Below are 26638 nucleotides of genomic sequence, written 5' to 3' on the forward strand. Positions count from 1 at the left end.
ACCCCCAACCATACCCCTGAGTGACAAAATTATATACTTGTGTCACCACATAGGACTCATGCTCTCCACATATATACTTCAACAAACATGATAAAGAGGGCTACCATCACCGGCTTGGTAGTACCAAGCCCACATCTCCCAGTTTTATGCTCTCAATGCCTGTAGGCCTTCACTTGTGAATGGCACAACAGGACCACCTGCCTCCCTGCAAGATGGCTGACCTGGCATTGTCCACTCACTCCCATCATCTCCTACCTGGTTAATGTCACACCTGAGCTGCTGCATGAACTCAGGTCATCTAGGTTATTGTTAAAACTTTATTATTCCATGTCATTAAGCCTCTGAAGAAAAGAAAAGGAAAAAATCTACAGTTACAGCACCAAACACACAGAACTACAGAAGAGCCATATTGATCAAAATCTGGCATACAAATGGTTAAGGAAAGGTGAGCTAAAAATGAAAGATAAAAGGCTGATAATGAGAGGTGAAAATGGACTACACACAAAATGGCTCAAAAAAACTACAGAAGACGCAGTAGATACAAAAGAAGCTATAGAACTAGCAATAGTCATACATGTTGTAGTTGGCTGTGGTCAAAGGTTTGTATACAAAAAGATACAATAGTGTACCAAAGATGATACACTGGAAACTGTGCAAACATTACAGTGTACATGTAGCAGAGAAGAACTGAAAATATGAAACACAAGTAATTACTGAGATATTTCAAAAAAGAAGCAAGAAAAACAGATGTTGTAGATAAAAAAAAAAAGAAAAGGCAACATCACTCACTGAAACAGTCATACAGTGTCCATCACATTGAGAATCATAACATCATAACATACCAAGACATACAAATAGAAACCAGAGCAGTATGGAATAAAATTATCAATGTGGTGGTTCCAGTAACCTTGGAACCACTGAGAATTTTAAATACAAAACCAATAGAGGTTTAAGGGACGGCAAGAACTGAACAAGTTATGTAATTCTGGACTGAAAGATAGTTGTTATAAAGAAAGAAAACATATGTAATATATAATGTGTATAAATGGAAAATTGTTAATATTTTTTTCTATTAATATATGTGTGGCTATGTATTAAGTAATAATTTAATAAAGATGTTTAAGCAAAAAAAAAATACACAACCAATGCTGAGAACCCATATGAACTGTAGAAGGAGGCAAGCAATACTGATTTTATAAGCTTTAAATAAGGTCTGACTTCGAAACAGGATCCATGTCTTCCATGGCTGAATACAAATAACAAATAAATATTTTTAAAAACTAAATACGAGAAATGGAGTTTAATCAATGTATTTCATGTCAGTCTTGGTGAGAATAATCTAATTTGAAACTAACCATGAACTTGTTGTGTAACTTACAGAGCTTGTCAAAACCTTCCCCTGCATACCACACCCCTGTATACCACATTGAGAAAGAAATCTATTTTGTTAACTACAATCAACAGTATGTAGGAATGATGATGCATCCCCCCCTGGGAGTCTTATGTTTATTAGAAGCTTATTCTGATTCTTATGTTCCTTGGCTGTTTTGTTTTGTTGAATGGTTGTTTAGTCAATCAGTTAATTGACTGACTGTATTGTGTAGCAGAATTAATGCTTTTCTGTTTGTTTTTGTTCACTTATGTTGCTGTTATGTGACCTTATAGTTAGTGCAGACAAATAAGGGGATGTGCTAGCAAACTCTCTTACATAACTCACTGATTTTATCTTTAATGTTTATTTTCCTTAGTGACGTTTTGACAACTAAGAGCTATAAAGGAACAATGTGGTAGCTGGGATCTTTGTATTTTTCTTGTATTTTTCTGTGCGCTTGACTGCTGCTGTTTGAAGTGTAAAAGTTTACTAGCATTCTTTAAGTAATGTGCAAGTGTGTTATTTTATATTTATATTTAGCAAAGGTTGACTGCAGCCCGTTATGGAGTAGCAGGAAAAAATATTACCCTGTTATGAATTCTTGATCATTTTTTTATTTAACGTGTTTCTGACTACTTACTTTTCAAATAGTTATATTTCACTGGTTGTGTTTTCTATGGTTTGAAATAAATTCACCCCCCAACCCCCATCTCCCCAATAATATATATCAAATCGAAGATCACATAATCATGGAAAAAGGGAAACATTGTAAACTATTTATACAGGATTGTTTCCCTCTAACATACATTATAATACATGAATAAGACTTTCACCAACAGATAATTAATGACTTGGTTCTTATCTAGTAGTCCATTGACAAGACAGGCTGTTCCTTAGTAAAGAATACATCAATACAGACAACGTGAACAAAAAAAAGAAATAATTCAATGTGGATAAATTATTGTTCAAATTTCCTTATAAAACATACTATCTCAAAGAATGAAACATTTCTTTTAGAAAATATAGCCATTTTTCAAAGTTGCAAGTTGAATAAAAGCAACATATGGAAACAGAATGTTGTTGTTGTTATTGTTGTTGCTTGTCTTTTCAGCTTTTTCCTGGTAGGGGGTCGCCACAGCGGAACTCCAGTCCACTAATGATTGGCAGTAGATTTTTACGAAACACCGATACACTCACCAAAAGACTTATGGAATGACTCCCACAGGCAATAAAATAAATACTAGGTACAATATGGAGGTATTACTCTTGCACGTTAAAGAAAGCCTAGTTCAAGTTTAAGTGCCTGAGCCCAAGCATCATGCAAGCTATTAAAAATTAATCAGATGGCATTAATTACAAGTAAATTACAAAATCAAATAAATTAGATAAAATGATAAAACCAAAAAAACATAAAGCTAATACAATGGTTGTAAGAAACAGCATAGTAAAGCAGTTGGTAAAACAAATTATGCTAATATCAGTTCAAATAATGGGTATTAAGGTATCACTTAAATGTGCTCAGAGGTAGTAGTTTGCCAAAGTATGGACCGTCATAAGCAAATGAAAAACTTCCAGAGGATTCAAACAGTACAATATGAATTATTGACAACCCCTCTGGAATACAAGGATTGAGACAGATACTGCCAGCTAAAGACCTCTTGCAGACAGAGGGGGCCTAAAGCATACAGGGCAACGTATACCAGAACAAGAACTGTAAAGAACTTTCAGTGCAAAATAACAATCCAGAGCTTTTCATGCAGTGCCAGCATTGTATTGTGGTACTTAGAAACCCCCATGTGCAGCTGGGCAGCAGACATTTAGAGAAGCTTCCAGTTCTGAATCTGGTAGCCCCAGGGACAGGGCATTCAACAGTCCACCCAGGAAGAAACAGGAGCATGCAGCAGGACAGGGAACTTAGCTGGTGGTGTGAGGTGCTTAAAGAGGGTGTTGTTTTTTAGGTGGAAACAAGATGACTTAACAGCCAAAATCTGGTCCTTCAAGATCAAATTATCAATCACAAACAAATCAAAAATTCTAAGTGGAGGTGTGGCGGCCTGGGGCCAGTCAGAGGTGCTGGAAAAGTTCAGAGGAGAGCTCAACAGATTCAGCCTTAGGCTGAGAGACTGCCAGAAGTTAAGGTCTGGAGCTGAGAAAGGAGAAGACAGAACCAGAACAGAATCTCCAAAAAATTATCTGTAAAGAATAGTATAGTTACACAAATTGCTGATGCAACATGCTCTGGTTGTAAAAAAAAATATTACTGTGGCTTTTCTAGTATTGTATTGTGCTACAAATTGAGAAGGTGTTTTGAATAGTTTGGATTTATAAGATGGAAACAGCTATACAGATTGTTTTGGTCCCACCTTACCTCTAATTACATGAGGAGAGATGTTTTCTTTTTATTTCAGTCTGAATATTGGAGGCTCTGAGTTGAAGTTGCTATCAGTTTACATGCTCAGAAGATTATTCTCAAATGAGGTATTGATGCTGATGTGCTGAGGCAAAGCAAAGCACTGAAACAAAAGCTGAATACTTTAAACCAGAGTATGCCTGAACTAGTGCAAGTTCTAGAACACAGCGTGATAGGACAGCATAGGGCCAAGTAAGTTAAATGTAAAGCACAAGAAGATGTAGGTATACAAGGGGCTTTGACTCAGTTGTGAGATAAGCTGTAACTGGTAAAGAAAATGCAGGCCCCTGGTACCGAGCAGGGTGCAGAATCAGTGTATACAAAACTTTCTGTGCTGTAAAAGAAGTATCTAGTTGAAAAAGCTAATGAAGGAAAGTAACCTTGAAATAGGGAAATTTAGTCTTTTATTATAAAAAGTTAAAAAAATACTTTTATCGCCAAAAAATATATATATATGATAGCCGAGTTACAAAGTGCAATGAAACAGTACTGGATTGGGTTCAAGTCAAAAACTGTTAGAGTCTGTTATATCTACAGAGCAAATAAAAGAACCAGTTTTAACTGAGCTTAAAATAAAATCAAAGGACAGATGTACAGCTAAATGAGGTAAGCATTGCTGTTCAAACCCCCCCCCCCCCCCAGTACTGGGTGACTGAACTGGATTCTGCACAACCAGCTCAATTGATGACAACTTAAACCAATCTGCTTCAGTTGATGTAGCTCAGGTGGATGTAAAAGATCCCATTGCACCTGTCAAAAAGAGTAGGGGTACTTTATTTAAATACAAAAATACCTTTTATTTATAAAATATTTACATATTTACAAATATTTACATATGTACAAACACATATTCATAATTTCCTATAAAAGCATGCTACATTTTCATCCTTATTAGACCCCCACTCCTTTTTCCATAACCACCATCTTATTTTGCTTATTGTTGCTAAAATCCATTTGCCATTAAGCATAATTTAATTTATTCTTTCATTCCCTATAACCCATATAACATAAAATAACTTTTCATCTATTCTTTTAACATATTATTCACTTCTGTTCTTATGACATCCATATTTAATCATATCCATGTTTATTTTATCCATTTCTTTTATATCTTAAAAAAAATCTTCTTTACATAGTTTACATTTCAAAAAAGCACATTTTCTGTAGTTTCTTCTTGAGAATGTAAGCATATTCTATCACTTTTCTTTTTACGTGGCATATTTGCTTTTACTGGCAATTTATCTGTTACCAATCTCCACAAAAATTTGGATATTCTACTTTCTGATTACACCAGTTGCTTCTTATTTTCATAGCTTTAGTTTTTTCATCTGCTCTATTTTCCCATGGTTTTACATAGTAATGTTTTATCATGGCATTCTTATACCATATTTTCCTATCTTTTCTATATAATCAATTCTTTATTTTCCACAAGAATATTTTCCTTGGTAACATTTTATTTCTTCATTTATACACTCTTTTTCTCTTTTACTCCTTTTTACCATACCCCCAAATTTATCATGCTTATATTTATACAGATTTACTACTAACTTTTTCATTTATCCAGTTTAACACTTTGTACACATTTAATGAAGCAATGTATACCTCTGGGTTAATTAACCCTAAACCTCCTTCTTCTTTACTTACATACAAAACTCCACTTTTTACTGGGTTTAATTTAAAACCCCATATAAATTAAACAAATATTTGCAATAATTCCTTTTCAAATACTGTTGGCAACATAAATACACTAGCTAAGTATGTTATTTTCCAATCAGTACTAAAGTTATCAAATAAGCCTTTTTTCTGAATGATAATTTATGTTCTCCAGAAAAGACATGTTTGCTTTATTTCTTCTATTGTTTTTTTGCCACTGAATTCTACTTATATGTTTATTCCCAAATTTTATACCTAACTCAAAAATTTTATTCATTGTAAAATATATACCCCCAGTCTTTACTATATCACCTAACCCTTTATTTAAAGCCAGCCCTATCATAAACACTAATTTGTGAAAATTATTACTTCTTTTATCCAAATTTGTTTTTTTGCAATTATTATAAACTCATCTGCATATGTTAACAGAACTGGAATTCTTAATCCTTCAGGTGTTATATACCCTGCCTTCATTTTTTAAATTATTATTCATACTATCACATTCATAACTAATGCAAAGAGTATACAACTCATTGGACATCCCTGTCTTACTCCTCTTCATATGTACCCCTTGGCTTAACCAGCCATTTATAAGTATTTTTACTTTATTATTACTATATGCTGACATGCATAACTTCCTAACTTTCTCACTTATATTTGTTCATTATTACCCATAAGATTTCATGTCTATCTGTGTCAAATGCCTTATGATTTTCGCTTCTTCTTCTTTTCTGTTCATAATATTATTCACAATTTCTCTGTCATTAATAATTCTACATGACCCTTCCACTTTGTACTATACATACTATCTTAAATAATATTTCCCATTTTAGTTTCAAATCTCTTTTGTATTATTTTCATAAAGATTTTGTGATCATTATTATTCTCCATTTTTTATATTCTCTTCTATCTTTCTTCTTCCGTATGAATTTAAGTATTCCACTACATAATTCTTTTTACATAAAACCTTTATTTAACCATTCATTCAAAATCTTTATTTTTATTTTTTGCCAATCCCTTAAATTCTTATACGTTTCATTCCCTATTCCATCTGGGCCTGCAGCTGAATCTATATTTACTTGTCCTAATTCTTTGCAAAAATCAGTCAAACCTGAATCACCCTGATGTTAAGCATGAAAAGCGGGCTTAGCATTTTTGACAGCAGTCTGTTGCTGAGCTCGAGTAGCACTATTATATGTATCAGTCCTTTTCCCAGGAGTAAAAAAGTTTTAACTACCTAATACCGCGCTTAAAAGACAGTAGTGGTATGCATATAAATTCCAAGATTTATTTTCAATAAAGCTAGTTATTTACCAAGATGGGTAGAAACTTAACTTTTAGAGTTCTTCCAGTGGAGTAGTTCTTAGTCTGGGAAGATCAGTCCTGTTCAGTCTTGTTTAGTTGTTAATGATCTTGCTCAGTATGGAAATAATAGACACCAAAGGACACAGGGTTGGATTCAGTGGATCTTTATTTGTCTTCATCAGTAGTGGCACTTAAGCTTTGTGTGCTAATGTGAAGTGGCATGGTACAACTGGCTTACATTTATAAGAGAAAATGGGGGAGTGTGTTTATGGAGGTGACCACCCTAGGGAGTGCCAATTGATTTGCTGACACTCCCTGAGACTGGACAACTTACAATGCTCCCTGCCCCTAATTCAAAAGTCATTACCATATGAACTAGTAGTACGTGTGCTTCTAGCATACCATATTACTATGGACTCTGGGTCTTTATTTCCATTATGATCTGGGTTTAAAAGTTTCAAAATTCTTAAATCAAGCAGAAAAACAGCTTTATAATGATAAAAGTTTGGTAAAGGTTCCAAATGTACATACAAACATCTCTATGGAATTGCTTTAAGGAGCCTTTAATAACGTTCCTTTATTCAAAACAGCGCTTTCCCATAAGCTTCCTCAGATCTGCCAAGACTGGGGAATGGTGGTTTTCAATGTTCTTATGTCCCTGTAATTACTTTAATTTTTCTAAACTCTAAAGGGGTCACTAGCTTGGTCTTTTATTAATTTCAGTAAACCTGATTGTTGTTTGTTTGAAAGATCTTTAACTACTGAGCAATCATCAGTGGCAAGCTACGTGGTCCGTTTCTGTATATTGAAGTGGTCCCATCTGGTTTACTAGTCAAAATGGTAGAAGCCTTACTCTTATCAGGTACAACATCCCCACCAGTGTGTTGACTAAAGATGCCAATGAACAACCAGGCCACAATGTTCTCCTATACCACATTACAAAGTCCTCCCTAATGAATTCCAGGGTTCCACCAATGACCTTCTAGAGAAGAAAGAACTCCAATGGCAAATCTGCCTAGAAGCATGCAGGTCCCCAGGCCTGAACATGAACACCACCATTAATAGCAACTTCAACCTGAGAAAACTGGACCACCATTCCTACTATTAGCAAAGGACTTCAACATTTTTCCACCTTAACCTTGTGCATAAGACTGGTTTAAGCAAACCGTAAAGTTATATGACTCTTAAACAAGGTAACCTTGCTTTCATTATTCTAACAGGCACAATTTGCAACTGAATGAATATCAAATGGTTTCTCGAATTTCTGCTGTCTAAATGCTTAATTTTCTTTTAAAATTACTAGGTTGTTATAAATCAAAAGTAATGGGTTTCTGATAATGACCAGCAATAGCACTGGTAGCAAATATCCTCTCTACTAGCTAGGTTAGCCATTAATTGCACCCAACCACCACCATTACCTATACGAGACTCAGAGCTTCTTGGATGCCTTCTTCACCCTCCCAACATGGCCAGTACTCAGGGAACCATAGACCAAGATAAACATAATTAAGGTACACAATGAGTGAACATAGACCCTTTAATCTTTCCACAATAACACGCTATTCCCTTTCATAAAGCTGCATTAAAAAGAAACATTTCTGAACCTCGTTACAACAGTTAGCCAACCCTGATCAATCACTGAAAGGAGCCCTAACTGGCCAAACCAGATTCATGGTCTTCCGCATTACAGCAGCTGCCATGCTTGACAGTCCCTAAGTATAGGGTGGAGATCACTCCTTGGCATGCTTACCTGCTTGCATGCACTCTCACTAGTGTATATTTTTTCATGATCCAGTGTTTGTTAGAAGCTGCAGCTATAGCATTCCTCTTTACACCATATGGCACGCTCATACCTATTAACCTAGCTCCAAAACAGCCTCATAGTACATGGTGTATACTTATGGTGGGGAACAACCCTTGGTTTACTTCCTGGATAGCATGCCATCTTACTCTTAGTATTTTTACTGAAATGTGCGCCAGGATTGTTAAATCCTGATTATTATTTTTAATCCAGAATTCCCTGTGTCCACCCTTCCCTCAATAGCATCAAACATGGGCATGCCATACCCTTTAAGTTTCCCCATTAATTTGAGGTACAAAAGATTTTTTCCAATAGTAAAAAACTCCAAATAAAAACTTTTAAACCCAAACTTCTTCCCTGCACACAAGCAGAACTACACATACCTAAAATGGCTACTAGTTTAAATATAGGAATCCACTGGCCATTAAAAAGCTATTTAAAAAAACATTTCTCACCAGACAAGATGCACAGGAGTCTTTTCTCCTTCTAAAGGGATCAACAGCACTCCAAGGCAAGATTTCCATTGCCAGTGAAACAGTGATCAGAAGTTTTGACACAGGAGATTAACTCAAAACACTAGTGGATTACCTCATGCTGCAATTAGCTATACCCACACACTTGTAAATCTGAGCCCCAATTAATAATCCCAAAATCAGGGCTATCTGCATATTCCCATAAATTTCCTGCTATTTTCAACCATAGCAGCCACATGCGGGCATATTGTTCCTAAAAAATGGCCCAAATCTCCCTTCCCTAAAGACAGCAAGACTCATAAATTTCATAAAAGAGTCTGATTATTCCTAATGATCGATGATGAAACAACACAACTTCTTATTTATTCATGTAAAACTTGAATATTTTAGCACTATAATGATAAAAACTACAACACTGGAAATACATTTTAATATGTTTTAATATATATTAACATGAGTTCACATCTAACAACCCACTCTGTTAAGACTGTTAAGAAACAGAACATGTCGTTCACATGTGGCCATATTCAGGCATTCCATAAAACATGAACACCAAACACGCAGGTATTCACTAAAGATATCTTAGACAATTGTTTAAGAGCAATAAATAAAACTTTTGAGATGGCCCTGCACTGGTCCAGTAATCAAGGAGCCTCAGACCCTACCACTAACACCAGTGAGGGACGTGCACATTGGGAGGATGACAAGTACACACACAGTAAAGTACAATTTCCCTTAAGAGAACACAGAGATCACAGTCAGTCTGGGTCTGGTTTCTCCCTCTCTCTCCATATCCCCAGTAAGACTCTCCACTGGCACAGCTATAGGGTTAAGATCGCAGCCGAGTGGTCAAGCCAAAACCTCCAGCACCCTCTCTTTCCAACCAGTGCTTCATGTCCCTGCCCAAGTAGCTGACACACACACACACACTTTGAGATTTGATTTATATATAAACACACAAACACTCCTGGGGAAGGCTGGCACAGGCTCACTAGCTATGCCCCCTTCTGCCCAGACTATAAGGTAGTACCAGCTTCACCAACCATGCTTTATCAGATACTATAAGGCTCTTCCCAAAGGGTGACCAATACTGGTGTTTGATGTTACTATTATCCAAATGTTAAGTGTGAACAACAGCAAGGCTATTTAAGAGTGGCCTGGACAGTGTCACCAAATACATATACAAGTTCTCTAACAGCTTAAATATCTCTAAACAAACCATCCACAATTAAAAGGTTTAAATATATTTAATAATAAATAATAAAATCACAAGACAATACTCAATAACTCAACACAGTGACAACAAAGTTCAGAATAACAAGAAATACTTTAAAACAACATTGCAGGACAGTCTCAAATAAATACAGAAAACATTTAAACTAATCTTTACTATATTCCTATCTATAGCCCTAAATGACTTACTTACAGAGCCAGGCAAATATAGAAGAGAAGTGCTGATGAGAGGATGTTTCTAGGTCCAAAGACAAATACAAAATGCATAGACTTTCTCTGAGAGATAATTCTTAAATTAATAATATACGTTATTGCTGGGTTGCTGGATGACATCACTATTTGACACCTGTGCCTTCAGTTCCCAATCTAACAGAAACTTAAAATTTTAGTACCTCTGTGTCAGAAATAATTATCTCTTAGAAGTTCGCATGGAACTGGAAGTCGTAAAACAGTTACTCACTTTTACCTTTGAAACCTGTAATTATTTCTGTTTCCAGACAATAGAAAGAATTTCTCGTTTCAGAAATTCTGTCTCCTAGCTTATTCTTCTTCACTTATTTTTGCAAGTTAACTCTGTTCTTTTCCAGTAGGGTACACTGTGGTTACATTCTTGAAGCTCAGCACATAACATACAGTTTAACATAACTTATAGTTTTCTTACATTTGTAAGACAAGCATACAAACCATATTACTATTTGGCAGCCTTCACAACTTTAATAAATGCTTCTACCATTTCAACTAGTAAACCAGTTGGGACCACTTCAATACAGTATACAGAAATGGACCATGTGGATCCTCCACTGCTGATTGCTCAGTGGTTTTAAGATCTTACAAACAAACAACAATCAGGTTTACTGAAATTAAAAAAGACCAAGATAGTGACCTGTTTAGTGTTTAGAAAAAAAATAAAGTAAATACAGTGACATAAAAACATTGAAAACCACTATTCCCCAGTCCTGGCAGATCTGAGGAAGCTTATGCCAAAGCGTTGTTTTGAATAAAAGCATGTTATTAAAGACCCTGTAAGGCAATTCAACAGAGGCATTTTGTATGCACATTTGGAGCCTTTACCAAACCTTTTATTTCAGTATTAAATTGTTTTTTGTTTTTTTTTGCTTGATTTAAGGAATTTTGAAACTTTTAAGCCTAAATCATATAATGGAAATAAAACCCCAGAGTCCATACTAATGTTGTATCACAGAAACAAACATACTGGTTTATATGGCAATGATTTTTAAAGGCAGGGAGCATTGTAAATTGTCCAGCCCTAGGGGGTGTCACTACACCAACTGATACACCCTTGGGCAGTCACCTACCTAAACTCACGCCCCCATTCTTGGGTATAAATATAAGCCAATTGTACCGCACCAGTGACAGACACTTCATTTTGCCAAAGATTCACTCAGCCGTCTGCTAAGTGTGATCCATCTAACTTCTGGAAGGAAGTTTATGATATAACAGAAGACAACAATGAGCACAAATTTGGAATAATTTCTGATTTTATGTGCATGCTGTTAGCATTGCTGCATTCCTCGGCTTGCGTCAAGAGAATTTTTTTCACAAGTTAATCTGATAAAAATGAAGCAGTCCAATTCACGAAAGTGACACACAGTTGCTGACAGAATTTTAGCAAAGCAGGCAATTATGTGGCAGAGAGAAGAATGTCATTCCTGGACACCCACCAAGTCACTTGTTCAGGATGTTATGGAGGGAAGATGCTATTCACGATACAGTGAATGTCAGAAACAGCCGCAGCAATCAGAAACAATGTTGTTCTTGGATCCAACAGTGACAGCAAACCAGATTAATACATAGTCTCAAGGGGTCTGATAGAGATGTTATTGTAACCTGTGAACATTGATAAGATGTCATGTTTTCTTTGTCAGTTTTATACTAAGTATTTATTTGAATAATAAATGATTGTTTTGTGTAAGTACATTTCATGTATAATCACGATTTTTTTCAGAATTTTCAGTTAGTGAGGATTTTTAATTCAGTCTTGGGATTTTATTATGGCAAGATCTTGGGATTTCTGAAAATGGAGAGTGGAAGCGCTGTGTACCACTTCACATTAGCACACAGTGCTTATCCGCTGCTACTGGAAAAGACTAATAAAGATCCATTGAATCCAACCCTATGGCACTTGATGTCTATTACATATTTCTCTACTGAACAAGATCATTAACGACTAAACAAAACTGAACAAGACTGCACTGGAAGAACCCTAAAAGTTAGTTTATACCTGCCACCTTGGGAAATAACTAGCTTTACTGAAAACAAATCTGGGAATTTATATGCATAGCACTATTGTCTTTTAAGCTCAGCATTAGCCAGTTAAACCTTTTTTACTCCTGGGAAAATAACTGATACATATAATACTGCCCTAATACTTTATCTAGCTCATTTAAAGAATCTTCCTTTTCCAAATCTTTATTCACTTTTTCCTGTTAACTTTTTTTTTTTTTTTACTTTCCATGTTTTTTTCACTACCTTGTTTTTTCTTTACATATTTTTTCTACATATGGTACTACACTATTCATAATCATTTCTTGAGTTCTTTCCATTTCTCCTTTTACATTTTTTATTTCTCATTTCACTGCCATCTAACTTTACTAATCGCTTAAGTAATTTAATACCTCTCTTTTTCCTTATAAAAACTATCTTTGCTTATATAACAATTCTTGTATTTTTTTCTGGATTTCTTTTAAATAGTTTTTTGTTGTCAAAGTACTTTCTATCATTATGTTCTAAATCTTCCAAATCATCATTATATGTTCTATGTTTTTTCTCTAGTTTAATCACATCATATTGCCACTGTAAAACAAAACATTTTTTTTATATTTTTCCTTAAATATCACCCACCATTCAGATAATTTTTTATAAAATGTTCTCATAGTAGTACGATCTTTCCATAACTGTATTATTAATCTCTTTCCTTCTTCATTCCATGCTTTCTCATTTATCCTTTTTATGCCTTTGTCTGTTTTAATATATTCCTTGTTCTCCTTTATCTCTAGCTATATTGCAGGATGTGCAGAAAATCCTGTTTCAACTACCTCCCCTTCTCCTATAACTAAACCTTCTGATACTATAAAATAATATATTTCAGTTCTATACATACCCCTTTTGTAAGTCCGTGAATTTTTGTCCCAAAGTTTTAACTTACCACATCTTATAACTTCTAACATTTTTCTTACATAATTTCCTTTCTTTTTATGTTTGTTTCTTAAATCACAATTAAAGTCTCCTGTATTGTAATATTCATATTTATCACTACATATTTTTATTTATTTATTTATTTTACATTTGTTGACTGGGCTAGTCTAGCTGGATATATGTCCATTTTCAGTAGAGGCCCGGGAAGAAAAGCTCCAGTAGTTATGATCATTTTAAACAGAGGTTTGCAATACAATGTTAGGTGAGAGAGCAAGTTAATACAGAAAACATACAATATAATCAGAGCAAAAACGAAAAGCAAAGTAGACAAATGTTCTGTAAAAAGTCATACAGTATGTAACAGGTCACATATATCTTTGTAGATGTTACTTTAGTGTAGTTATATCAAGGGTATAAGGAGCACAAGAAGATAGAGAGGAAGACTCAATTAGTCTTGGTTGTTACAGGAGCATAGCCAGTGTTTATTGAGATGAAGTTTCAATTGTCTTTTAAAAAGTGGGAGAGAAGACAAAGATAGGATTTCAGAGGGTAGTTTGTTCCACATTTTTCCAACAGAGTTGGAAAAGAGGCAGTCACCTGTAGAGTTATTGGGTTTGGTTGTTTTAATTAGTAGTTTGTTGGAAGAGCGAAGTTGTTTCAAGTTATTATATGGTGAGATGATGCTAGAGAGTATAGGTATTTTAGTTGGATGGTATAAGATCTTATGAGCTATTAAAAATTGTTGAAGTAGGAGTTGGTTTGGAAGTTCAAGCCAACCTAGTTGTTTTAGGTTCAGGCAGTGGTGAGTTCTATATGGGGATCCTGTGGCAAATCTAGCAATATTATTGTAGGATGTAGATAGTTTCTTAAGGTTATTTTGAGAGAGATTTGTGTATATGGGGGAAGCATATAGAAGAGTAGAGATCATGTGAGATCTGGCTAAGGTGGTTCTTGCTTCAGGTGTAAGGAAGGGTTTGATTCTGTAAAGGGATCCTATTTTTTTATTAACTAATTTTATTGATTTGTTGATGTGAGAGTCAAAGCTGAGATTATTGTCAATAGTAATTCCTAAAAGTTTAGTAGTTGAATCTGGAGTAATAAGGGTGTTATCGGCGGAAGTAAGAGTGAAGTTGAGTGGGGTAGATTTACGGGAAGGTGAGAACAATAGCAATTTGGTTTTCTTGGGGTTAAGGAGTAGGCAGTGGTCACAAAACCATTGTTCGACAGTGGTAAAGGCTTTTTGAGTGAGTGACTGAAGTTCAGTTTGAGATTTAGCAGAGCAGATTATTGTAGAATCGTCTGCATATTGTATGCAGGTAGTGTTTGGGATAGCTGATTGGAGGTCATTAATAAAGATAGAAAATAGAAGGGGGCCTAGGATAGAGCCTTGAGGTACACCTAAAGAAATAGGAAGGAGATTAGATAATGCGTTTTTCCAGAGAACTGCTTGCTGACGATTTTCAAGGTAAGATGTAAACCAAGTTATGGAAAGAGGATTAAGTGAGAGAGATTTTAGTATGTGTAGCATAAGTTTGTGGTTAACCATGTCGAAAGCTTTAGATAAGTCAATAAAGACTGAAGATGATAGGTTATTATTGTTGCAGTTATAGTTGATGGAGTTGGTAAAGGAGAGTAATGCTGTGGTAGTACTGTGGGAGGGTCTAAATCCATGCTGGCAGTTAGCAAGTAGGTTGTTATTCAAAAGGTGGTTAAGGAGTTGCTTATGGATACATTTTTCCATGATTTTGGCTATAGGTGATAGAAGTGCTATGGGACGAAAGTTAGAGAAGTCATTAGAATTCCCCCCTTTGTGCAGTGGGATGATGTGAGATATCTTCCAGTATGAGGGAAAAATTCCTTCTTTTATGGATCTATTTATCAGAATGGAAATGGGATAGGCAATCGCTTTGGCTCCTATTTGCAGGAATTCTGCAGGGAGTTTGTCTGCAGAGGGGGTGGTAGGTCTTAGTTTTTGGAGCAATGATAAGATAAAGGAGGTAGATACAGGTTGCTAGGTGATTAGCAAGGGTTTGGATAGTATTAGTGAAAAATGAATTAAAGTCGTTGGCTATTTGTGTGAGATTCTCTGGGTTAGAGACTTGAGGATTGGGTGTGATAGACTGGCCTGGGGATAATAAGTTATTAATGCTGGCCCAGAATTTTTTAGGTTCCTTTTTAGAGGTTTGTTGTAATTGTATGTAATAATTTTTTTTGTCGGTTAGGATGGCTTTTTTGTTATGTTTCTAAGCTCTCTGAAGTTTTGGTGGTCAGTTAAGTTTTTAGTGGTACGCCATTTAGCCCAAGATTTGTTTCTGAGGATGATTTTTTGTCTAGTATTGTTGGTCAGCCAGGGTGCTGCTTTGGCTTTGATTCTGATAGTATGACTAGTGGCATTGTTATCCAGGATGGCTAAGAATGTGGAATTAAAATGTTCAACGGCTTCATTAAGTGGGAGATTTTTTAGTGGGGACCAATTACATTGTTCTAATTCTCATAGTCTAAAGTCTGATGAAATAAGCTTTCCTTTTCTTTATAGTTAGTATAAGCATACATTATAATTCTGTAGACTTGCTCTTTCCATTTTAATTCTACAATGGTTAATATTCCCATTTTTGCTAAAGTTACATCAAATATCCTTACTGTATTTCTACAGAATATGGCTATTCCAAAACATCTCTTATTTCTGAAATTCCAGATTATCCTTCCTCACCCTAGTTTCTCTGTTTGTAATCTTTCTTCATTTCTTAAAACTCTTGTGTCTTCTAATATAATAACATATACATAACATGTATTACACCACTCTAAAATTCCTATTCTTCTTACTATATTCTTAATACTATTCAAATTTACAGAAAGCAATCTAAAATTTTAATTTTCCCTTTTCTTTAGCTTCACATTTCATAAATTCATAGTTAATTACAGGGGTAGCTTTCCCATTCCAAGTCTAACCAATTTCATTCCCAAAGGTGAGAGTCAAATACTGAACATTTTGTCTGAGTCAAACACCTTAACTATTATACCAAGTCCCAGTCTTTAGCTGTATATATTCTTTTTCATTAATTTCATTTTTTTTCTTTTATACTTATTCCTTTAAATGTTCTTTTTTGTCTCTTTTACCCTTTTACCAATACGATTCTTTTTTCCCTTTTAATACCTCCCAGTTTATGTCTTCTACATCACTTTTTTATCATCCAATTTTTCTTCTATTTCTACTACTTCTAAAATTTCTTCTCAATGTTAATTTTCTTCTGTTTCTTTTTCTTTTTCCTTACTGTTATTTTAATTGTTGCAATCCATCCATAAATGTCCAATTTTGTTACATTTATAACATTTCAATTGACATTTTTTTGCATCATGTCCTATTTCCCCATAAATATAACATTTTTCTTTTTGTCACAGTTACTTATCAAATGTCCTTCTTTTCCACAAAAAACATGTTTTGGGACGTCCCCAGTATTTTACAATACCCATATTCCCTTCCACATTTATCATGCTTGGTATATGTATATTTTTTCTCGTTTTATTTTTAATGTAATATTACAATCCCAGCCACCAGTCCATAAACCTCCTTTGTCGTAAATGTTTGCAATGTCCTGTATTTCTTTACATAAAGCTTTCAAATGTCCTTTCAAAGTCTTTCTTTCTACCTCTGTTTGAAACTGTACATGAATCTTTTTGTTTCTCTGTTAAATGTTTTTATCATATAAAGATTTCATGGGTAACAGTCTTTCTTTTTTCATATTCTCCAAGAACATTTTCCATTGAAAAAAGTCTCAGATATGTCACAAAATGTCTCTTTGTTAATAAAAATAAATGCTCTTATCTCATCTGCTTTTACACCCAAAGGAGCTATGAGATTGTCCCACACTTTATAACTATCCATTTCTTTGTCTTCTTTACTTTGAATCTTTACCACATACTTCCGTTTTTAATTTTCTTTTGCCTTCTTTTCTGCTACTCCAGTTTTGCATTCTTTTACGTTCTTTGTATATGTTTCCTTTTCCATCTCACCACTATTCTTCAGGAATGTCTCTGCATCCTCCTTTTGCATTTTCTCCATAATGTCTCCAGGGGAAACATCTCCATTTTGTAGATCGACACCATTTGTTTAAGTAAACCATCCTGCAACTCTGCTGACTAGAGGGTTGTAATTATACATCCATCATTTGCTGAGTCATCTCCTTCAAAAAGGTTTCTTTGAAAAATTTTCTCAGAATCCTGCACATGTTCTTCAATCTCTATATTTGCTTTCACCTTCATTTCTTTCGTTACTTCATCATCACCTTTTCTCTCTCCATCTGCCTCCCTGTTTCTCCAGGCCACCTCTGCATCTGGAATGAAAACAGGAAGTGCTCCTCCAAAATGGGTCCCAATCACAGCAATGAAGAGTAGGGGAAATTCCATGATGCCCTGGCCAAATTTCCCCTAGTAGTATAAATACATCCTCTGGTCTCCCATGAAAAGAGGCTACTAGCCAGGTGGGACTAACCTGGTCAACAAAGGGTAAATAAATAAGTAAACTGATAAAGCACCACATTGTGGAGACAGAGGTTGAAAAACAAAATCCCTCTATACTAGGAAGTAGGACACTGTCAAATAGATTTTCATGATATGAACTACTGGCTAATTTAAAACAGAATATAAATGAAGCCATTGAAATTATACAGCAACAAGTGAGTAGAAAGCAAATCATTACAAGTTGGAAATTAGTACAAACCCTGTGTACCAAAATCTGTGTGCCTAAAAGAACTGGTATATAAATTGCAAGCCAATGTCATCCAGCTCCAAATAAAGAAAAAAATAAATTGTTACAAAAAATAAAGGATATGGCAAACTGTGTGCATGAACTTATAAACTAATATCAAAGTGAAAGTAAAAAAGGTTAGGGTTAGCACCCATTACTAAAGAAGTGCAGAGGGGCACAGCTATCCCATATATATGTGCATGTGTGTGCTTATATATGTGTGTGAGTGTGTGTGTGTGTGTGTATATATATATATATACATATATATCTCCACGTGGGCATGCGCCCGCATGCGTGCACGTGCGCACACACACACACTCACACACACACACACACACACACACACACACACACACACACACACACACACACACACACACACACACTCACACATAAATATATATAAAAATATATAAATACACATAAGTAAATCCATCCAGCCACCCATCCATCCATCCTCAATCCCTTTTCAGTTTTGCACATGGGGTTGGGGTGTCACTTCCGCAGTGACAATCATATATATATATATATATATATATATATATATATATATATGTATGCGATCCATACAGATCCCCGACGGCACTTTCTGCCGAAGCAGAAATCACTGAACATACATAATCGAAAGTGCTGTTCACCGAAGCAGTACTTTCAGTTATGTATGCTGGTTGTGCCGGTCGCACTACGGTGCAGTTAAAGGAGAATTCCCTTTTCCCCACTGTAGTGCGACCTCGGAGTGAGAATATAAAAGTAGGGGGTTGGGGCTTAGATTTAATGTTTTTTTTTTTTTAACGGACTTTAATGAAAGCGCTTTTTCGGTGAAAGTGCTTTCGTTAAAGTGCATTTGGGTATTGTGGATTCGGACTATTGAACTTTCGTTCAATAGTCCTAGATCTATATATATATATATATATATATATATATATATATATATATATATATATGCATATATTAAGAATAGAAAGAAAAGTAAAGGTAGGGAAAGAGGAGGAGAAGGCTATCACAGCAGGTGTACCCACAGAACAAATACCACAACACATGACAGACAAAGGTTGGAAAAAAAACAGTAAGGACAAGTAAGTTACTCAGACTGCACACTGCACATCTTGGGCAATGGAAAGTTGTCAAACAGGGTGGGGATACATACCAGCCATGGTGAAATGCAGCAAAACATATCTACCTATGCACTATCACGTCACAACATCTTGCAAACCTTGTGGCAGTCATACCTGGATGTGCATGACTAATGCAGAGTAATAAATAAGGATCACAGTACACATTGGATAAATAATCACATATCCAGGTAATGTCAGTAGTGCAAGTGTAAGCCAAGCAACATCACAAGTAAATAAATGTAGATCTAGGAATGCTAGATAACTCCAGCACAAGACAGAACTGAACCTCCCACCCTGTATATGAAAGGCAAACAACTAAACACAGTGCCAAATAGCAGTACTGCAGTAAAGCGCTAAAATGGCTGATAAATAAACAAGTAGGTGTACACAACCCAAACGTGTAATGGAATACATATATGTGACACACATATGCCATGTCAAAAGTAACACACCTAGGCATATATGTATGACTGTCAGTGGCCTAAATGGAACGTATAAGAAAGCAATGTCAATACACATACACACGCCAATGACATGTAAGAATATTTGCAAAAATCTAACACTACAACTTAAAATAACATCAGGTTGTGCTCATGAATTTCAACAACGTACACTGGTTAACACCTAAGTATAGTGAGAACAAGGATGTACTGCAGGCAGTAGCCAGTGACTTGTGTGCAGATGTCCTGCATCTGTAAAATGGCCATGCATTTGGCACATGTTCACCATGTGAGCAACATAATACATCACAATGGTCAATAACTGCAACAAAGTTAAACATATTTGCAAAATATATTACGTAAATATGAAGGTGGAAGTGAGGTGGACAACTTGGGTCCACATCAAGGAAAACAACAATAAAGCAGGACAAGGTAAGGTTACATATTGCAAATGCATGTACATATACAGCACACAGGGTGCTGACAAAGCCAATCCAAAATACCTTTAAGCAAATGACAAATATATGTTACATGGGCAGACTGTATAGGTAATGTCCACAAAAATGGGCATGTATAAATCAGACATACACAGTAATGTGCAGTCACATAACATCAACAAGCATAGGTAAGCAAGCTAAGAATTTCAGTCATATACACATATACTGTCATGTCAATGATAAGTAAACAACCGTAGGTGTATGTCATGCACCGTGGTCATTACTGTGCACAGGACACTCCTGTGAGCATCATTACAGCACATCAAAGATATATCAGTCACTACTCACATGTCAAAGGTATGGTGTTGTGTCAGTATGGATCGGGCTATGTGCAGAGACAGATACACTCCAGTTAATGTGTACAAATATTGCTGGAAGGTGTAAAATTATGTGAATAAGGAATGAATGTGGAAATGTAACATACAGCAAACACGAGATAATGTATTGGTACTGAATATGTTTACCTCACCATGGTGTATACATTAATGTTAAATTGGTGTTCTATGCAATCAGAAAAGGAGGCATGCCCATAGGTATGTCATACGTGTATATGACCCAACATGGCATCAGTATTGCCAACACATGGCACACAACACATAATGCCAGTAAGACAACATGGCAATTGTCATCCAAAACATATGGGAAATGACATATCCTTCTGTTGCTCATACATGATATGACAATACAGAAATCCTAACCATACCACAGTGGTAGTGCTGGACTATGGACATCTGTTGTCTGTTAGTTTCCATCAGTAAAACACATATTTACAGGGTAATTCTTGCAGCACTATCTGCAGGTTAACTGCCACAATGCATGGACAGCTGAATGTGAGAGGAAAGTGTAATGTGTTAATGTGTGTCAGGCACAGATTGAAACATAATTAAATGTTGCGATGATATTTGCATGGTATGTTTATACATGTAACATATAAGCATGGCAGCTGCATGGTATGCATACACAAGAGTGCATATTGATAGAATCGTAGATTCATAAATTGTTACTAGGATAATGACCTTTGAGCCTTTCTAAGCCTAGGCAAGTTTTCCTGAAAGAATAATAATATCCTGTATCCAAACAAGACATTGAGGGCCAGGCATTTATAAGCAACCTCTGTTCATAAGGGACATGGGCATCAAGCCAGGTATAAATTTCCTATTCTCCATCCATTGGTCTAGGTTGCACTTAACCTGGGTAATAGAACAACTCAGCTTCACATGGATGGGAAGACTGTTCCATAGGAGGGACAGTCTCTGGGACACATATCTGTCTCTCCAGCATGTTTTGTTTAAGTCACAGACAAAATTCAGGTCCCTAGACCTTATTTTCTTGGTACTGTTTGACATAAGAATATGTAGGAGATTCATAAGTGTGGGGTTTGTGGATGCCTTGTAAGGCATGTATAGATCACCCCTAAGCAATCTATAGGAAACGGAGTACAAAAGGCAGGTATGTTACACCTACTTGCTACATATAGCTGGTCAGGTACATACCAAAGGAAGTATTATACTCTATGACTGGTATGATAACACAGTAAACATCCATTCAGTTTGCAAATAAACAAGCTGTGTCCAGTAACATATCTGACACCAATTTCAGTCTGTGAAAAACTATACAAAACAAATAAATTACTACAGAAAAACATACAAACCCCCCCCCCAAAACAACAATAAAAGCATTCCAGACATCAAACACATTGCATAACAATGGGTTATAGATATACAGACTTGACTGTTATTTAGGTTGTGACATACATTTCAAAAACTATCCTCAGAAAATATAGTTTGATACTTAATGATATGTCATCATATTTGCATTTCAATCAGACTTCTAAGCACAGGTATAGGGTTATCATTGCACTTACCTTACTGATGCATGATGGGTATTTGGGCATTCTAAGCAATATACATGGTAATATAAAACATATGGGCCTGTAACAAGGATCAGCTGTATTTTATTTAACAAAACAGAAAAATTAAGCAACAGACATCTCTCCTTCTGCTAATCCACAAGTTGTGCATCCACTCAATCCACAGGGCACAATTTTGGGTCCTATCTTCATCGACTAAAAAAAGAAAAGAGCAACTATGAATGATGTAGGTATAAGCATTGCTCAGATCAGGTTCTAGAAAAAGCTATTTCTAAACATCAGATAATCACAATACATATTGTATAATGTTATGCATATATATGCTTTTATATCACTGCTCACAGACTGGAGGATATAAGATTCAAACTTACAACTCTAACATCCATCCAAACTCAAGCCTTGACAACTACCTGGGTAGTTAATCCGTCTTACTTAAGCATGTGCATTGTGAATGCACTGAAAAGACCCTGTGTTATGACATCACCTGGATGGTGGATGGGATACCAATATAGATCATGGCTTAGGATTTTAAAAAAATGAATACATGCTGGGCACATAGATAAATAATTAGCAAGAATGAATTTGTTAGCATTGTGGTTACAATCAGTAACAACAATGTTAAACCTTCATCTCTCAGACAGTGGGACACTGTCATATATCACATAGCTTCTGTTACCAGAGACATAAACGGTGCTGTAAATCAGGGACACAGTAAGGTATGTTGGAGGATTACATTTAAATATATTCCATTCCAAAATACACAACACAAATCAAATGCATGCATCACGTATCTCCCTGTTCTGCATTTCAACTGTAACTCTGACCATTTGATTTCCTCAAAAGATACGGATGAGGTGGTTGTTGAAGTAAATTTAATAATAAATGATAAAGCAACACTTGGTAGAACTTTTGAAAATAATACCATATTGCACAAAACTTTGTCAGACATGTAAAAGTCTGTTGCAAGCTCAGTTCACATATAGTAATGGTCTGATCTGCAAATATTTTAAAATCAATATTTAAAAGTGGTGCTTATGTGATGTTATCAGATCACTGGATGGCATATGCTACACATGGTACTGTTTATCGATACCTATTGGGTACTTGCATGAAATACCTTCTTGATATGCAGAGCTATTGGTTAATCTGCCGAATTTCAAGAACTTTCATGGATGTAAACAAATGGAATTCCAAAACCTGGAATTTTAATGAACCTCATTAATTATGCATGAAGCTAATGGTACTTAAAGATGGATGCACATTAGGTGCTCTTACCTTGAGTTATACCTGAGTCATGTGTAGCTGATAAGGCAAATTGGCACCTGCTAGCATTTTTGTGTTGGGAATATTACCTCAGTTAACATCAATCATTTTTAATTGTACCTGTTTACATTTATTTTTATTGAAAATGTGTGCTTTAGACAAATGCTTGTAACTTTCTGCACTGCTGTTTGATTTACCTGTACAGGTGTTGCCATCTGCATTAAGGACATGCATTAATTTCCCATATGCAGTTGTATACACAGTTTTACATAGCAAATGTGGACAGTACATAAAGAAGTATTCTGCAGGTTATCCATATGTCTTGTAGGTGACTCCATACACCCTGAGGTGTATGTATGGAAACCTACCAACTCCAACACTATCCATATGTACTCCTAACAACTCCAACACTATCCATATGTACTTTGTCCTTTTTCTGTTACAGATATTTATTCACTGATGTTTTTTTTTAACAAGAAACATCTTTATTACATTTTCACGTGTGACATAGACAATCATACATTTGTATAAATGAAAACAAACCATACTGACATAATTTTAGTTACAAACATTATACATCACAAACCATGTTGACATAATTGTAGTTACAAATATTATACATCACTTATAATCTATCCAGTCACTATCAGTCCAACATTATATAACTCATTCATATCCTGCCTTCTTTTAAACCGTGTTCCCCCTCTGCGTGAATTGTTCCCACAATTCCCGTTTTTCCTATGCAATTTGGTCCTATCCTTTTCTCAAGATCCCAGTTCCAGTTGTTTTATGCCTGTTACTATCTTCACTACTTCTAGTAAAGTTGGTTTAAACTGTGATTTCCATTTTCTAGTAACTGCTTTTTTTGGCAGCCACCATAATTAAACTCAGCGAGGCCTTACTATGTCTAGGCAATTCCGAGTCTGTATCAAAGCTTTAAAAAATTATTTCTTTAATTATACCAATTTGCTCACCCAGTATTCCTGACAGAGCAGTTTACCAGGAATCTTTAAAGTCTGCCAATTCATTATACTCCTGGAAAATATGTTCTTAGTTGCTTGTTTCTTCCTTGTTGCACTTCTAATATTTGTTATATGCATGAGGAAACTTTTTTTGTCTTTGTGTGGTATAAAAATACCTATGATTCAGTGATGGGTATTAACACAAGTCTTACTGTTTCAATAATAAAATGATCCATACTCTCTGTGGCCTGATTATGGATAGTGAGATTTTCCAACGCATTCCCAAAGTTGTTCAATTGATAATTTGTGTAGTATTTTAATGTCAAACACATGCAGATTCCTGTAGCATGATGCTGTTGTCTTTGGACCACCATTCAACAGCCATGTAGGTTAAGGGGTTTATATCGCACAGACAACCTCTACAGATATCTCAATTTATGTTGATTTATAACTGTTACGTATGTAGGCATTGTTGTAACTTTTTATATGTCACATTACTATATGTCACAGTGAGTGTTTTATAGACTTTTGCATTGCACAGGAATGCATACTGTTTATGGTGACATAACCTGTCCAGAAAATCATCTGCACAACTCAGCCCTCACATGAATATGAACATGTGCATATCACTGTCTTTTAGATAGCAAACAGACCTACAGGTGTCAATTTCTTCCCACAGGAAAATGAGACTATAATAAATGCACTTCAACAACATGGATGGAGACTTCTTGGACAGTCAGGGAATACTGTATAGAAAAATGAAGTGTGGGCTGACACACGGTTGGTGGTCACAATAGATTTCATGAGGCCTGTTGCCAACACTGCTCTGACATGATACTTTGTGCAGCCAACGGGTTATGACAGCATGAGAGATCAATGGATGACACTGGTGGTGGTGGCCCACCATTGATCCCCTGATGAGATAACAATATTTCTTGTTTACCTGCATATGGCGAGTGGGGAATGATGCATAAACAAGGGTGGGATAAAAGTAGTAGTTCTAGGAAGAACACATATATCTTACTTTGCATGACATGGATAACTATATAGTAAATTATCACATATTGCTGTTGCATGTACATTCATGAATTGTCATTTTGGATTTACAAGAGTAGAATTAAATCATGCACACAGAGTCACACAAGGTGATGACAATGAATTCAAGAGTCATAACATCTACTCATACAACTGCAGTACAAACAGTACAACCAACATCTGTAATGCTGTTTGTGTTAATATTCACATGTCCATCTACTTCTGGACAACACTAGGGGAATGGCAAGTGAGTGTCTCCATACAATGTTATTGTGACCACTACCTGTTATTTGCCTCAGCCTTATGTCATGACACTGCTGTTTACTGTCATATTGATATTTCCCTAACATTGTACACTACATGTACATCACTAGGCGCCCAAGCTGTGCAGGTCAAATGCAGACAGACCAAGTATGTTACTACAACAGATTCATAGTTTGCAGTAATGTGTAGCAGACCTGTGATACATGACATTAATGTCACTGTTTTTCTACAAAGGGACATCTGCCCAACAGGTACAATGTTGTTCACATGAGTATCCTTAGCCCCTGTTACTGTGCCATATTTGTCATACTGTCAGTATTCTGTTGCCTGCACATATGACTGTTGTCTTCCTCTTTACTTCTTCCTGCAGGATCTGCAGTACATCTCACAAATTCACAACAGCGGGAGTCTGTCAGTGGTATGCTATTTCCTATCATTCATGAATACCGTTGCTGTTATTCCTGTTGTTGTCCTCCATTGATACCATGTCCGTCTACCCATACATAGGACAGGCTGCATCACTAACAAGTGCACAAACAAGTGGTACTTCTATGTAAAACCCACTGTATGTTTTAACAGTATTCATATGGTTCATGCTGGCAATGATGTGATTAATAATGCTGACTTTGTTTCCTTACAACAGCTGAAGTTCATCCCTCCTCTACTGCATCTTACTCCCAGGAGGACTTGTCAGGTGTGTGTTATTTTTATGTTACTCACATATGTCATGTATGATGGCTGTGTAATCTAATTGTCTACTCCTTGTTATATGGATTCTGTAACCCATATACAGACAAGACCTAATGGTAAGTCACTATTATCTGTAACATTGCAGTGAGATATATGTGTCATATGTCTTTAATGATATCCATCATATGATGTAGGCATGCTGCCCTGATCTGTGTCATTTGCCTCTTCTTTTAGCACATCAACTAGCTGTGTTCTCCATTAGCTTGTCCAGTGATCATTATGTGGGATCTGATGTGTCTCAGTATGGTTGCATGGCCCCTGGCACAAAGGACAGTCACATGGTGATACAGTCTGG

General features: G+C 35.8%; 1 long non-coding RNA gene across 1 annotated transcript in view; it reads right to left on the reverse strand.

Annotated features, from left to right (window-relative positions):
- Window positions 1–22135: 22135 nt before the first annotated feature.
- LOC122797285 overlaps window positions 22136–26638 on the reverse strand; it is a 101622-nt gene continuing 97119 nt past the window's right edge. The window contains exon 3 of the long non-coding RNA XR_006364045.1: window positions 22136–22264. This is a non-coding gene — a long non-coding RNA (uncharacterized LOC122797285). The remainder of the gene's footprint in view (window positions 22265–26638) is intronic.

This window comes from Protopterus annectens, chromosome 3.part0, assembly GCF_019279795.1.
Source record: "Protopterus annectens isolate FY-2018-M chromosome 3.part0, PAN1.0, whole genome shotgun sequence".
Taxonomy (NCBI): domain Eukaryota; kingdom Metazoa; phylum Chordata; order Ceratodontiformes; family Protopteridae; genus Protopterus; species Protopterus annectens.